Genomic DNA, 15,374 nt, shown 5'->3' with positions numbered 1-15,374 from the left:
TTTTCTTCGCAATCTTACCACCTTTATTTTGTGCGTCTCAGTGGAATCCCACTGGTCTCTCAAAGGCCAGCTGATGTCCAGAGACCCATGGGAGTCGGAGGTAGATGGGCTGTGCACACAGAAGCTGTGCTGTGCTGGAACACCATTGGGAGGGCTCTGGAGAACCAACTTCTAGCATTTCTCCTTGACTCCTCCATCAGTGAAATCAAATTGGGAGCTTGAAAGTGACTGTGGTCGGGTTACTTACACCACAGAAATTGGCAAGGGCTACAGATGGGTGGTTTGTTTTTTGCTTTTTGTTTTTCTGAGAGCTAGTTGTAAGTATGTAGCAGCACACGCTATAAGGTTGAGGCTTGGCTTGGGCGTCTTTCTTATTATGCTTTGTATGTTACTGCCGCACCCTCAACAGCTATTATGCGTTGGCCTCTGGGGATAAGGGAAGCAATCAACCTTTGCCCCAGGTCTCACAAATGGCTTGGTTATTAATCAAGTGGTCATTTAGCCTCGTTGCCTTTGTTCAATGCCATGCTTGGGAGTATGGAAATGTTAGCTGTAGACAGAACCGTAGATAAGGGAGCTACAGCCCAGAATGATTAATGACTTACAAGGTTACAATTCTAGTTAGAAGTGAAACTGGGACAAGAAATCCAGGTTTTCTAAGTCTCAGGTAGGTTTCACTGCTGTTTCTTCACTCTGTCTCCCATAATTTAGAAAGTCCTAAGTCATAAATGTTCCACTGTAGCTTCAGAAAACATTGCAGGCTACGGAATAAAATACTAGGTCTAATAGCATCAATCTTTGCTTCTTTTTCTAATCTGAAAAATAAGGTACATTCAGAGAAATAGACAATGTAAAAGTATTGGTAAAAAAAACAACGCAAAGCTCTAATTAAATTAATGCATATTAAGAGACAGGTACTTTAAACAATGTGCCATCTTCATCTGTGAACATTTTAAAGGCATGTCTAAATCTGGTTCTCGTGCCTTTAAACCCAAATGATATAATTTCCCTTGTTATTTTAATAGTTTCTTGCAAATCACTTGTTTAGCAAGAGACAGAAAGATAGAGGGCAGCACGGGACCAGAGTGCTAGCTGCCCTTCAGGAGAACATGACTGCTTAACTTGCAGGTCTGAAGAGGTAGCCAAGACGGAGAGGGAAGTGGCGGGCATGCCCGCATCCTCTCCCCAACCTCTCCAGAAAGAGATGCAGCGCCTCTTTCTCATTGTTTAAGAAGAAAAGGGGGAACTTGGAGACGCAGCCAATGAAGGATAAATGAGCGCTCTGCTAGTTCAAAGGCAACGTGCAGATTGGACAGAGGAAGCGTGCAGAGCTCAGAAGGTATTATTTTTAGAGGGTACAAACAAGAGAACTTGCCTGGCCGAAGGGGTTTCTGCAGGCCCTTGCAGCTCCAGTAATTGGATAGGTTTGGCAGCCTGAAAGAGGGGCTTGTGGTTCCTGATGAATGCTTCCCTTGCACACGGGCGTGATTTAGCGTGCTGCTGAATAAACACACGGCGGGACGGGAAGGTGATAACCACCAGCCTCAGCAGAAAGAGAGAGCCTATAAATATGCCAGGGGGTCAATAGGAGTGATTTCATCCTGCCTTCACAGGACTGCTGATGAGGTCTGACAGGGCAGCTCTCCTTCATTACTGTATCACCATGGTGAAGGGAGTCTGAAGGGCAGAAAGAGCAGTAGCAGCGGCCCCAGCAGCAGGCTGTCACCTGAGCTGCAGCTCCCGGGAAAGGCAGGCTAGAAGACGGGGCGACAATAGGCTGGGGCTTCCCGCATCGGTGCTGTTCTTCTTCCCCCCTCTCCTTCTCTCTGTCTCCCGTCTCTGTTTCTATCGCACTCTGTTCCCACTTCTCTCTCCCTCCATTTCTAGCCCGTTGCCATCCGGCGATTTCTAGAAAGGATGCTTTCTCCTGCTGGCAGAGCATTCGGAACAAAGGAAAGAGAGCAGACCTAGATGCTGGAGCGGAGAGTAGGGAGCTTTTAACTGCTGGAGGGTTAGGATGGGAACACTCCTGTCAGGAGAGAAATGAGAAAATCCTGGGGGGGGGGGGGTGTGTATGCTGAACCGTCCGGAGGGAAGGAAGATCTTTCTAGGGAAATCTCCCATAAAACAAGTCAGGAACGGAAATGAAGCTATTTTCCTACGACTAGTTTTCTCCTGACTTCAGGAAATAAGTAATAAATGTCCCCAGGCACCTCCTAGTCACCCCATTGTTCATGGCTTTTTCTCTGACTCAGGGTGCTTCTCTCTCTGTTTGCTCCCAGACATCCATTTGCCCTGGATATATCTCCTTTGCCAAGGCCAGAGAGCACAGCTCGTGCACCCTCTTCTGCCCTTCTCCTTCAGGCTCCATCCTTTCCTGGCTCAGTCTGACAAATGGAATGGCAGCCGCGCCACCCCGATTGTTCAGCCATCTTAACCACGGGTCCTGATTGCTGCCTTACCAATCTGCCTGTGGACTGTCTAGGAAAACGGAAAGGATGAATGATCGTGAAATAAATTCAGTAGTCCTGCTTGGCACCTTCCTCTTTGTCTATACTCAGTGCACACTACAGCTATTTATTTGGTCTGTGCAATTTTCAGGAACGTGAGGGAATCAAGAAGGGGTTTTAAGGCAAGATGTCCTAGCTTCCCCTGCAAGGTCGGCTTCCTAGCTATATCTGACTCAATACCACAGATTAGGTTGAGATTAATAGAGGCAAGAATTGTGATACTGTTAAAGATGACTGTTCTTTCAAATTATTGTAGAGATAGAAACACACAAGTGTTACCTGGGTTGCTGACAATCAGGTGTAGTTCCAGAATTAGAAACTTCTTGGCTGGGGGTTTGTTCATCTTTCTTGGCCTGTTGACTGATACCAGTTTTCTAAGGTTTGTAGGTTTCATGCAGTGCTAATGAAAGTTTAGTCCTTTGTCTGTGTTTTGGTGTACTATGTTTTTGGTGTATGGTCGCAGAGTTTATATGCAGCAGGGCTAGGTAAGGCTCAAACTCCAGAAACGCTGTCTGAGGACACAGCATACGTGCGTGATTTCAAGAGTCTGGGCCTGCATTCTGTTCCAACCAATGTGGGGTCGTTTTGAAACCAGGATTTTGGAACTTGCATGGCGTGTGTGTGTGTGTTTTGTATCTGAACAAACTATTCAGGATAGCCATTGACAATGAAAACACTTGTCGTTGTTTGCCTTGGATTTTGCTTAGTTTAATCTTGTCTCGTTGTCCCTGTTACAGCCCTCCTGTGGGAAGTGCCGATGTCATTCCTCTCTACACCCTTCAGCAGGCCTAGCTGGGTGTGTGTGTGTGTGAACGACAGGGTAGAGTGATTGTCAGCCGAATAAGATCTAAAACATGTTTTCGGTATTTCAACTTCAGTAAAAATCATATTTGGAAGTTGTGGAGTGGGGCATGAAGACTTGTAAAAGTGTGCTCAGCTCAGTACTAAATCTAATTTCAGATTTTTACCAATAGTTCCTTTTATTTATTATCATCTAGAAGGGAACATATATGAAATTGCAAAACAGGCAAACTCAAGCTGGGAAGTTAAAAGACTCTTTAAGAAAAATAAATCAGACTACTCATCCAACAAATAATGAAAAAAAAATCAGCAATTTCAAGTGTTTGAGTGGTAAGTGCTGAGGGAGTGCCTGGAGTTTCTACTTCATAAGTGTAAAAAGAGCGGGGTGGCTGGGTGACTCAGTTGGTGAAGCGTCTGACTCTTGATTTCAGTTCAGGCCATGATCTTGCCGTTTGTGAGTTCAAGCCCCATATCTGACAGTGCAGAGCCTGCTTGGGATTCTCTTTCTCTCTCTGCCCCTTCCCTGCTTGCACACACACTCTCTCAAAATAACTAAATAGGCATTAAAAATTGTATATTTATAAGCACAAAAAGAGCAAAAGGAAAGATAATTGATAAAACTTCTTGGTCTTACAAGCTTTGGAGATGATACATATCCCACTTCTCAAGCATTTTTTTTTTTTTTAGAACAGGAGAAAACCCAGTGCACAGATAAGCAAACAAACATAAAAATCCACGCTGAACGGGGCAGTACTCCCAAGAAGCAGAATATGAAGGCCTGAGAGGAAGAAGGTAGACTGAAGAAACAGGCAACGGAATAAGGAAATGAGAATGTAGACTGTAGCCCTCGGTCCCGGCTTCATATTCAGTGTGGTTGGTAGAGCTCATTGCCTGCAGAGGCGTGGTCTTGTTGACCTTGGCTTGGTGCATGAAGTGTTAATATACTTTTTAAAGGTTCTTTGGCAGCATCCCTGCCTTCATGCCTAGGTGGTATTTTTCTTTTTGCTTTCACTTCTGATCTAGTCCTTACCAATCCATATCTATGACTTCCTTAAGATATGTATAAAGTCCACTCACTGTGAATGGGCCCCGTACTTGTTATATAACCAAGAAAACTAGGTAAATGCTCGGAGCTTTGGTCTCCTTATCATTAGCAATGTGATACTGATATGCCTTGATGAGATATTCTTCTTGTTTCCTCTGCTTGGGTTCCATGCAGTTTCTTGCAAAAGTGGGAGTATAATTTTCATCAAGTATAGAACAATGTTAAACATTATCTCTTCAAAGATATTTTTTCTGTCACCTACTCTCTTTCCTGTCCTTTGAAAGCTCCAATTACACATATAGTAGGCCATTTGAAGGTATTCCACAGCTCACTGGTGCTCTGTCCATATTTTTGTCAGTTTGTTTTTCTCTTTGTTTCACTTGGAGTCGTTTCTATTGCCATGTCTTCAAATTCACTGGTGTTTTTCCCTGTGTTTTCAAATCTGCGTTAATCCCATCACTTACATCCTTCATCTCTGTCATTGTCGTTTTAATCTTTAGAACTTTGATTTGGAGCTTTTAATTTCACCCATCCCTCCATTCATCTAACTTTTTGAATTTATGGAATCAAATTGTAACCAAAGCAAGAGAAAAGAAAAACCTGGCAGAGGGAAGTGTCAGTGGGATTGGAGAGGAGGCGGCAGTGGGGGATTTAGATGAGGAAGGAAAATCCATGACAGTCCCATGCTGACTAATACGCCCAGTGGAGTGGTGGAGAAGCCAAGGAAAGCTCTCAGGAGCCCGTATGAAAGATGGAGGACACTGTGTCACCTCCCATTCCCTTCTCGTCCAATCATGTTTATCTACCAACAACAACATATGCTTCCCAAGATGCACTTGTCTTTTTGTTCACTGCTGGGTCTCCGGTACCTAAAGCTCTCCTGGCACATTCAATATATGCTGAATGAATGATTCTAGTTTTGCAAATGTCATCTCCAAGGATGATGGTATTGTCTGGACACTCCTTACTTTGGTGAAATTCCACTGCTTTGTGTGTGGTCTCTATTCCAGTAGGGAGGCCTTCTATGTCCAAAGTTTAATCAATTCTCTGTGTTTGTCCATTCTGCTTATGCTGGTGTTTTGTAGCAAGCTCAGGGGTTTGAAAGACATGTGCCGTAGTAAAAGGTTAAAGAAGTAAGAAGTACGATTATATATTCACAGTGGGGCTTCCATATTGCACTTGAATAGTCATAGAATGTCAGGATGGAAAGAGGCCTTTGATAATGATTTTAATAACTAACATTTATTGAGAGTCTAGTACACATTGGAAACTGTGCTTAGCACTTTAGAAGGATTATTCATTTAATCGTCATAACAACTGTTTCATTTAATTTTGCATCAACCAAATATTATCTTTATTTCTAATTTACAAATGAGAAACCTGATACTCAGAAGTGTTGTACAACTTAAAAGGTTTCCACAGCTAGGAACCCACCTGCTGGGTTCTAATTACAACTAAGGAGCCGGAGCTAGGGCTGAACATGAGTGTAAAGACCTGATGGTCCAGGGGGCAGTCCAGGGGATGAAGATCTAAGAAAACCCCTTCTCCTGTAATGCTCTTCCCACTTCCATGCTTTTGCACCTGCCCAGTTGCTTGCTGGACACGCAGATGGTAGCAGATCTCAGGGCACAGTCACACAGTGAGGTCCCTTCCTTTGATGTTCTAAACCCATCACCCAGAGAAGTATTTCAGTAACAACTCTGAGTGAAAAGTAGACGATGTCTGATCAGTCAGACAACTCATGTCCCTTGGCATGAGAAAGTCAATGTCCTACGACATTCTGGGTTCTCAGACATGAGCCCAAACCATGGATTCCAGATACATGTGCTCCTAGCGGAGACCAAAATCATGTGTCCAGAGAACAGAAGGTCAGAGCACTAAAATGGATGTATTAGAATTAAGCTGGCTTCCATCATAAAGCTTCATATAAATATTACACCCAGCTCTATATGACACTCAATGTTTGGTTTCTGAACCTATTAATATATAATGAGGATACGATGTAATTAATACCGTTTGTTTTGATTTTCCGTTAAATCCGCTTTAGTAATAAGAATGCAAGGTAATTATTCAGAAAGGCTTTTCAACAAATGTCAGTTTTCATTGATTAAAAATCAAGTCAGTGCTTTATTTGAAATGATATTTACAAGCATGCTTTAAGCTGAAATGAATACTTATCAGGTTGTTGAAGTCGTCTGCAAAGAATTGTCTACTTTTTTTTTTTCATTTGGCACTAAGGCTTACTCTCAAATAATAATAGAGGACAAACCAGAGGGTGTGGAGAAGAAATGTCATGCCTTTGCTTTAAGGGATTTAATATTCTTTACATGGTGTTGACGCCAATTTCCTTGCTCTGTTGGTCGTAGCATCTCCCAAACTGAAGGTTTGTTGCTTGGGAGGCACTTGAATCTGCCCATCACTCAGCAATCTAACGTTTCTGTTTTCCTGGGCTCCTGCTGGTCGGGCCAAGCCAACTCAGGCATTTCTTTTCACTCCAAAGTGGTTTTTTTTCTCCTACATATTTCTCTTTCATTATTTCACATAAAACAATGGGAACATAGTCTGTCATCTGTTACTCGGAGTTGCACTGAAGGTTATGTGAATTCACAGCCATTTGTTTTTTTAGTGACTGAAGAACGTGCACAGCAACAACCCCAACAATTTAGGCTGCAGTGTATTCATATTTACAAATAGACATGTACATATAAATCAAGTCACCAAAATGATGCACTGCATGGGTTTTAAAATAATGTTCTTTGTGTGACTAACTCTATTCGAAGCACTCCAACAAAATGACAAAAATCCATTACTATATGCTCTCTTCGTTTACTCACTCATTATCATTTGTTCCAAACACTCTTATAGGTACTTGAGATGTGGCAACAAGGAAGCCGCCCTAAGTCCTCACCTTGGGGACCTCACACTTGACCTAGGGAGATTGACAGCAAAGGAGGAGTGTGTGAAGTATGGAGTGTGCCAGATGGTGGTAGACACCATCCCGGAAGATCAAGCAAAGAGATAGATGGGGGTACTGGGCAGAGAAGGAGTTTCCGTTTGCAATTCGGTCATGAGAAAAGCCACGTTGCAAAGGTGATCGTTGAGCAAAGCCTTGAAGAATGAGAGGAAGTGAGCCATGTGGAATCTGGGGGAAGAGCATTATAGCATCTGAAAGCAGAAAGTGCAAAGGCCCTACGATGGTAAGTGACTGTGGAAGCAGGAAAAGGAAGCCAGTGTCGCTGCCATAGGGTGCAAGGGGAGGATAATAGTAGGAGAGACAGCAGATGTACTTGGGGATGTATATAATGAAAATACCTAGCTCCTGATAGCTCATGTCTATCAAAAGAGAAAAGTGTTATAATAACTTGAGGCTAGGAGGCTGTTGATCTGATGGGCAACTCATCTTCCTTACAGGTTTTTTCTTTGCTATCACTAGGAACTGAGTGGTACTAATTCTGCATCTCTGGGTTCTGGGATCTGGTCAAAGTTTATCCCCACCAATGTCAACTAGGCCCACAAAGGTTGGCTTTTTTTTGTTGAAGAAATAGGTTAATAGGGAGAAAAAACATCACAGCTGGGAAGAATGACCATTTTGTTACTATTAAGAGCAGTGTTGGATACAGGTATATGAGTTAGAGATGACTCTTTCAGAATTTATTCTGAGTTTGCTTCTAAATTAAGATATTTTCATAATCGTCTCTGTGTGAAAAAATGAACTAAATTTTTAAACGCTATGTCCTTGATTCCTGACACTCCGAACGTTCTATCTCTTCTTTGGCTTTTATTGGGTTCTACTTAAATGGCAGGAGAAAGCCAAGTGACATGTTCAGTTGAATGGTTAGATTAAAGTGGTGGGCTGGGAGAGAATTTGTTTGGTACTTACTTTTGTGAGGCACTTACTAGAGCTCTGCACATCCCTTTCTTTGGTTGTCAGGACTCCGTGGTGGATAGAGAAACCACTTAATGCTCTAAGAAGTACCCCTGTGCTTCTGAGTCCATCACTCATCTATGGGAGTGGGATGTCATTCAGTGATAAGCTATAGCGTGTGAAGGTGTCAGAGTCAGGATCTACCTGTATTAATGGTGGCTAACGGGAAACAAAATATTCAAAATATTTCCTCATCTCATCAGAGAGAACACAGTCTCCAAGTTCCCTCAGGGATTGGTGCCATCATATATCTCCAGTGTCAGAGAGTATTGCTTTCTCACGTTACACCGTGTGGTCTGCCAGAAATACAAGTCTTGGAAATATCTAAGAACCCAACCAGTAAATGATCAAAAAGTTTGCGATTAGGGTAGATGAAAACCAGGGAAACGTGAAGGCCCTTAGTAATTCTATGGCATCAGAATATTAAATTTCTGTAATAACAAATTATGGTATAATGAGGTCACATTAGTGGAATAAGAGGCCCAGATGCCTCAATGATTTAATCTCTCTCTCCACATAAGCTTGCGTCGAATTTTAATGAGTATTTTGATTGATAACATATTTAGTTCAAAATAGGTCTTTGAAGACAGCTGTAAGAGTATTAACATTTAAAAGATGCTATGATACAAATTCATTTCATTAAGTAGCTGATAAGAAAAAAAAATTACTGTATAAACCTGCCAATGTCAGACCTACTGCTATGACCCAACAATTCCTATTGAGTAAAGGGACAGTGAAATATCTTGATTGGATTATTCTTTGAACACTATAGGAGCTCATTTGCCTTATTTAAGAAAAGGCCAAGTTTTAAGACCAACAGGGCTCATACACAAGAGACCCACAGGGCTGTGGCGAAATGAGGAATGTTTCTTAAAGGGCCTATGTGCTGACTCGCCTGCCCCAGGGCCCAACACAGAAGCAACCCTTTGAAAAGTGCCCAGACTTTATGGGAAAGATACTCATTTCCTAATTTTAAAGCATTGGTCTAAAGGGTGGGGATACTCTTCCTGAAGGGAGCCTGGTGGGCGCCTTCTTCCTGCTCTCCCCTGCCTTGCTAACCCTGGTAGGCACCATCTTCTTTATTTTTCTTTTATTTCCCTTTTTGCTTTTTCTTACTTTTCTCCCTATTTTCTTTGTTTCTTTTCTTTTTGTTCCGTGTGTGTGTGCGTGTGTGCGTGCGCGTGCACATGCGCCATCTTTCCACTCACCCTCTGCTTCACTCCATGGAGTGGGTGACATCTTCATGTTCTGTCCCTCTCAGTGCTCCTGAATGCCATTATCTCCTGAAGGGAATCCTTTACACACATTTGGGACCCCAGTTTGTATGTCTGGTGATACAGTTTTTGAGGCTGCCACCTAAGGAATGCCCCTTGATCCCCTGGCTCTGGAGGTCAAGAGGGTTTGTGTTCCTGGGTCCCATGGGACTGTAACAACTGGACAGACAGTTGTTAGGGACTATGCAGAGGCTCTCTGGAAGTGGGAGCTGATAATGCCATCTTTGCACTCTTCTCTGCCTCGGTCCAGTCCACCAGTATCTTATAGAGAGGAGCTTATGCTTTTCTCTGGTACCCTGCTTTTGGGGGCTGCTGTTTGGGGACATCTCTGTATCACCTGCCTCTGGTGGCCAGATAGACTTATGTTCATACGTCCCTCAAGGCTGTAACCAATGGAAAAATAGTTCTTAAGCAGCAAGCTCTTCCTCCCTGCCTTGCCCCTGCCTGGGAGCAAGAGACAATAGACGCAGGAGCTCAATCTTTCTGGAAAAAAGCCTATTAGCTTATTATCATAGCTGCAGCCTGAGGGGCAGGCTTCCAATTAAACACACATCTAAGGGCTGACTGTAAACTCCTGAGACCCCAGAGAGCAGACATTATCTTAATAGATATATACAGAACATTCCATCCCAAAACAACAGAATACACATTCTTCTCAAGTGTACATGGCACATTCTCCAGGGTAGAATATAAATTAGGCCACAGAACAAGTCTTAAGAAATTTAAGATAACTGAAATTACACCAAGCGTCTTTTCACACCACAGTGGTATGAAACTCGAAATCAATTGCAGAAAGAAAACTGGAAAATTCACAAATACATAGAGACTGAATAACATGCTACTGAAAAACCAACTGGTCAGTGAAGAAATTAAAAGTGAAAGCAAAATACCTTGAGACAAAATGGAAATGTAACATACCAAAATTTATGGGATACAGAAAAAACAGTTCTCTAAGGGAAGTTCATGGCGATAAACGGTTACCTTGAGAAACAAGAAAAATTTCAAATGACCTAACTTTATACGTCAAGATAAAAAACAAAACAACAACAACAACAAAAAAAGTTAAAGTTAACAGAAGGACAGAAGGAAGGAAATAGCAAAGATTTAGCAGAAGTAAATAAAATAGAGACTAAAAAGACAATAAAAAAGATCAACAAAACCGAGATCTGGTTCTTTGAAAAGATAAACAAAATTGAGAAACCTTTAGCCAGACTCATCAAGAAAAAAAGAGAGAAAACTCAAATAAGTAAAATCAGAAATGAAAGAGGAGACACTGCAATTGATAGCACAGAAATACAAAGGCTCATAAGAGACTACTAGAATAATTACACACCAACAAATTGGACCACCTAGAAGAAACAGTTGAATTCCTAGAAACATACAACCTTCCAAGACTGAATCATGAAGAAATAGAAAATCTGCACAGACTGGTTATAAGTAAGGAGATTGAATCAGTAATTAAAACACTCCCTACAAACAGAAGTCCAGGGCTAGTCAGCTTTACTAGTGAATTCTACTAAACATTCAAAGAATTAATACCCATCCTCAAACACTTTCAAAAAATAGAGAGATGGGAGATGGGAACATTTTGAAAGTCATTTTATGAAACCAGAATTACCACAAGGATACCACAAGGAAAGGATATTCTACAAGGATACCACAAGAAAAGAAATTTACAGGCCAATATCTCTGATGAACATAGATGCAAAAATCCTCAAGAAAATAGTAACAAGCCAAATTCAACAATACATTCAAAAGATCATACACCAAGATCAAATGAAATTTATTCCAGGGATGCAAAGGTGATTCAACATCTGAAAATCAGTGTGATACATTACATTAACAAAATGAAGAATAATTATCATATGATCATCTCAATGGATGCAGAAAAAGCATGTGACAAAATTCAACATTTACTTATGATAAAAAAATCTCAACGAAGTGGGTATAGAGGGAATATGCTGCAACAAAATGGAGGCCAGAAATGACAAGTCCAGAGCTAACGTACTCAATGATGAAAAGCTGAGATCAATGCCTCTAAGACATGGATGCCCACTTTTACCACTCATATTCAAAATAGTACTGGAAATCCTAACCAGAACAAATAGGCAAGAAGAAAAAATAGAAGGTATCTAAGTGAAAAGAAAGAAGTAAAATTGTCACTATTTGCAGATGACATGATAGTATATATTGAAAACTCTGAAGACTCCAAAAAATTCTTAGAACTAATAAACGAATTCAGTAAAGTTGCAGGATACAAAACCAATATATAGAAATTGGTTGTGTTTCTATACACTAACAATAGACTATCAGAAAGAGAAATTAGGAAAATAAATCCCATTTACAATTGCTTTGAAAATAATAAAATGCCGAGGAAAAAATTTAACCAAGGAAGTGAAAGACCTGTACTGGGTAAACTATAAGGCATTGATGAAAGAAATTGAAGACATGAATAAATGAAAAGATAGTCCATGCTCATGGATTGGAAGAATTCATGTTTCCCAAAGCAATCTAGAGGTTCAATGCAAACCCTACCAAACTTCCAATGGCATTTTTCACAGAAATAGAAGAAACAATCTTAAAATTTGTATGGGACCACAAAAGACCTTGAATAGCCAAGGCAATCTTGAGGAAGAAGAACAAAGCTTGAGGTATCATGCTCCCTGATTTCAAATTATGTCAGAAAGCTATGGTAATAAAAAACAATATGGTTTTAACATAAAAACAGACACATGGATCAATGGAATAGAACAGAGAGTCAAGAAATAAAACCATGCATATGTGGTTGGTTGGTTTATGACAAAAGATGCAAGAATCTACAAAGTGGAAGAGACAGTCTGTTTAATAAATGATGTTGGAGCAGCTGGACAGCCACCCACAAAAGAATAAAAGTAGACCAGTATCTTACACTGCACACCAAAATTACCTCAAAATGGATTAAAGACTTGAAGTAATATCTGAAAACATAAAACTCCTAGAAGAAAACCTAGGCAGTAAGCTCGTTGACATAGGCCTTGGGGATGATTTTTTGGACTTGATAACAAAAGTGAAGACAGTAAAAGCAATAATAAACAAGTGAAACTAAAAAGCTTCTAGACAACTTCAGTTTTTAGGAAACCATCAACAAAATGAAAAGGCAAACTACTGACTAAAAGAAAATATTTGCAAACCATTTATCTGATAAAGGGTTAATATCCACTATACATAAAGAACTCATGAAACTTGATAGCAAAAAAAAAATTCTAACCAAAAAAATGCCAGAGGATCTGAATGGACATTTTTCTAAAACAAAACAAAACAACTCTACAGATAGTCAAGAGGAATATGAAAAGATGCTCAGCATCACTGATCATAAGGGAAATGCAAATCAAAACCTAGTAAGATAAATCTTCACACCTGTTAGTTGACTATTATAAAAATGATAAGAAATAATAAGTGTTGGCACAGATGTGGAGAAAAGAGAACGCTTGTGCATTATTAGTGAGAATGTAAATTGGTGTAGCCATTGTGGAAAACAGTATGGAGGCTCCTTAAAAAATTAAAAATAGAACTACCACATGATCTAGCATTTCTGTCTGGGTATTCAAAGAAAACAAAGCCATAACTTGAAAATATGTACTCACCTTCATGTTCATTGCAGCATTATTTACAATAATCAAGGTATAGAAAACCTAGTTATCTGTCAGTGGATGAATGGATAAAGAAAATGTGGCATATATACACAATGGAATATTATTTGGCCATGAAAAATAAGGAAATCGTGGTATTTGCAACAACATGGATGGAACTGGAAGACACTATGCTAAGTGAAATAAGTCAGAGAGAGAAAGAGAGACAGAGATAGAGAAAGAGAAAGAGAGAGAAAGACAATTATCATCACATTTATATGTAGAATCTAAAACAAAAATGACAAAAATAAGCTCATAGATACAAAGAACAGATTGGTGGTTGCCCGAGGCAGAGGATGGGGCATGGACAAAATTGGTGAAGCCAGTCAAAATGTACAAACTTGCTGTTATAATATAAATTATTGGGATATAATGTACAGCATGGCAACTATAGTTAATAACACTGTATTGCATATCTGAAAGTTGCTAAAGGAGTAAATCTTAGAAGTCTCATCATAGGAAAAAATTCTATAACTATGTGTAGTGATGGATGTCAACTAGACTTACTGGGGTGATCATTTCACAATATACATAAATCATTATGTTGTACCTGAAAACAATGTAATGTAGTATGTCAGTTATACCTCAATAGAAAAAAAAAGCCAAGTGACACCAATAAAACAAGTAAATGGATTAAATTTTAAAAAGGAGGATTTCAAATAAAAGCTACCTAAATATATACAATGGTTTGGACGCCTCAGCTCTCGGTACAACTGCAATAGCTTTGAGTGCTTAGGTAGTATCTCAGTGGGCTGGAACCTTAGACCGGTGCCAACCACCTGTAATATCTTGTAAGCCACAAATGCAAGCTGTATATATACTTTAAAAATTTCTAGTGGCCAAATCAAAGCAGTAAAAAAAAATGTGAAATTAATCCATGTTATGTAACCTCAACTTATCCAAAATATTATCATTTCAACATGTAATCAACATAAACACTATTAATGGTCTATATTTTTTGGTGCTAAATTTTCAAGCCACTCCTGGTCTTTCTTCTGCCCCAAAGAATGTAGGGCAAGTTAAATTCCTCATCCATAGGACAATCCCTCCCACATTTTGCAAAAAGTCTTATTTCCTTCCTAAGTCATCTCTAAATACTAAAGTTCTAAATTCTAAATTCTAAATTCTAAATACTCAAGTTCTAATAACTATTCTTCTCTTGAGTCTTCTGACTTTCTTGATCACAGTCCCCTAGACTTCCTCTAGTTTTGACAAATGGCCTCATAAAGTTTGATTCTCAAAACCGGTCTTATGAATATGACGGGAGTGTCTGCCTTCCTTATTCTGAATTTATGCCTCTATTAAGTGAAACAGGATATTTGACAAAACCGACACTTTACTGGATGGGATGGTAGACTCAGTTAAAGGGCTCAGGGTGAAATTGTCAGTTTCTTCTGCCTGAAAATGCTTTGAAGCCATTGTTTTTACTGTGAGGTAATGAAGCTTTAGCTTCAAGGCCTTCTCTCGCTTGGTCCCCTTCTAGGCGCTGGGAGGGCCTTAACCATACAAGCCCAATGCGGAGCTTGATTCCATGAATCATGTGATCGTGACCCGAGCTGAAATCAAGAGTTGGATGCTTAACTGACCAAGTCACCCAGTTGCCCCTGTGAGAAGTTCTTTTAATCATCTGTGTACAATTGTAGTAAATGTACAAATATGGTAAGAACAATGTTATCCTTACTGACACAGTTAAAACAAAGCTTTCCCTTGGCAGATATATACATGGTAATACAGTATATAAAATTATTACAATATATATCTATATTTTTCTTTTTTGATGGACTTACACAAAATAGAATTTGTGAGACTTCTTGGGCTTTTAGGATGCAAACTTGTAACAATACTATAGTAAGTAGGTCTTTTATAAGAAAACGACTTGGCAGATATTTCACCAAATTTGACAATACTACTAAAAATTTATGTGACATTAAGTGTAATGAGTTATGAAATCAAAGGAGCCCTCGTATACTCCAAGTAATGAAAAACAAATTTTGGTCAACCAAATCAATAAAAGATGGAAATATCTTTCGATTCTCTGTAGAAAATATTGCAAAATTAGTGTCATATAAATAAGTGATTTAAAGGGTATGTAGCCAAAAAATGTCAGGTAGTAAGTTAATAGAAATATATGTTATTTTTCTGGTTGTTGTG

At 39.8% G+C, this 15,374-nt stretch overlaps 1 long non-coding RNA gene across 2 annotated transcripts in view; it reads left to right on the top strand.

Annotated features, from left to right (window-relative positions):
• The first annotated feature begins 1,055 nt into the window (after positions 1 to 1,055).
• Positions 1,056 to 15,374, top strand: part of LOC106985757 (uncharacterized) — a 30,285-nt gene continuing 15,966 nt past the window's right edge. Inside the window, exons 1-4 of one of the 2 annotated variants that reach the window (XR_003415201.2) lie at positions 1,056 to 1,339; positions 3,999 to 4,184; positions 7,222 to 7,553; positions 14,707 to 14,882. This is a non-coding gene — a long non-coding RNA (uncharacterized LOC106985757). The remainder of the gene's footprint in view (positions 1,340 to 3,998; positions 4,185 to 7,221; positions 7,554 to 14,706; positions 14,883 to 15,374) is intronic. The other variant, XR_001431968.3, reaches the window with a different exon arrangement.

This window comes from Acinonyx jubatus, chromosome F2 (genome assembly GCF_027475565.1).
Source record: "Acinonyx jubatus isolate Ajub_Pintada_27869175 chromosome F2, VMU_Ajub_asm_v1.0, whole genome shotgun sequence".
Taxonomy (NCBI): domain Eukaryota; kingdom Metazoa; phylum Chordata; class Mammalia; order Carnivora; family Felidae; genus Acinonyx; species Acinonyx jubatus.
This window is presented reverse-complemented; position numbering and strand designations above follow the sequence as displayed.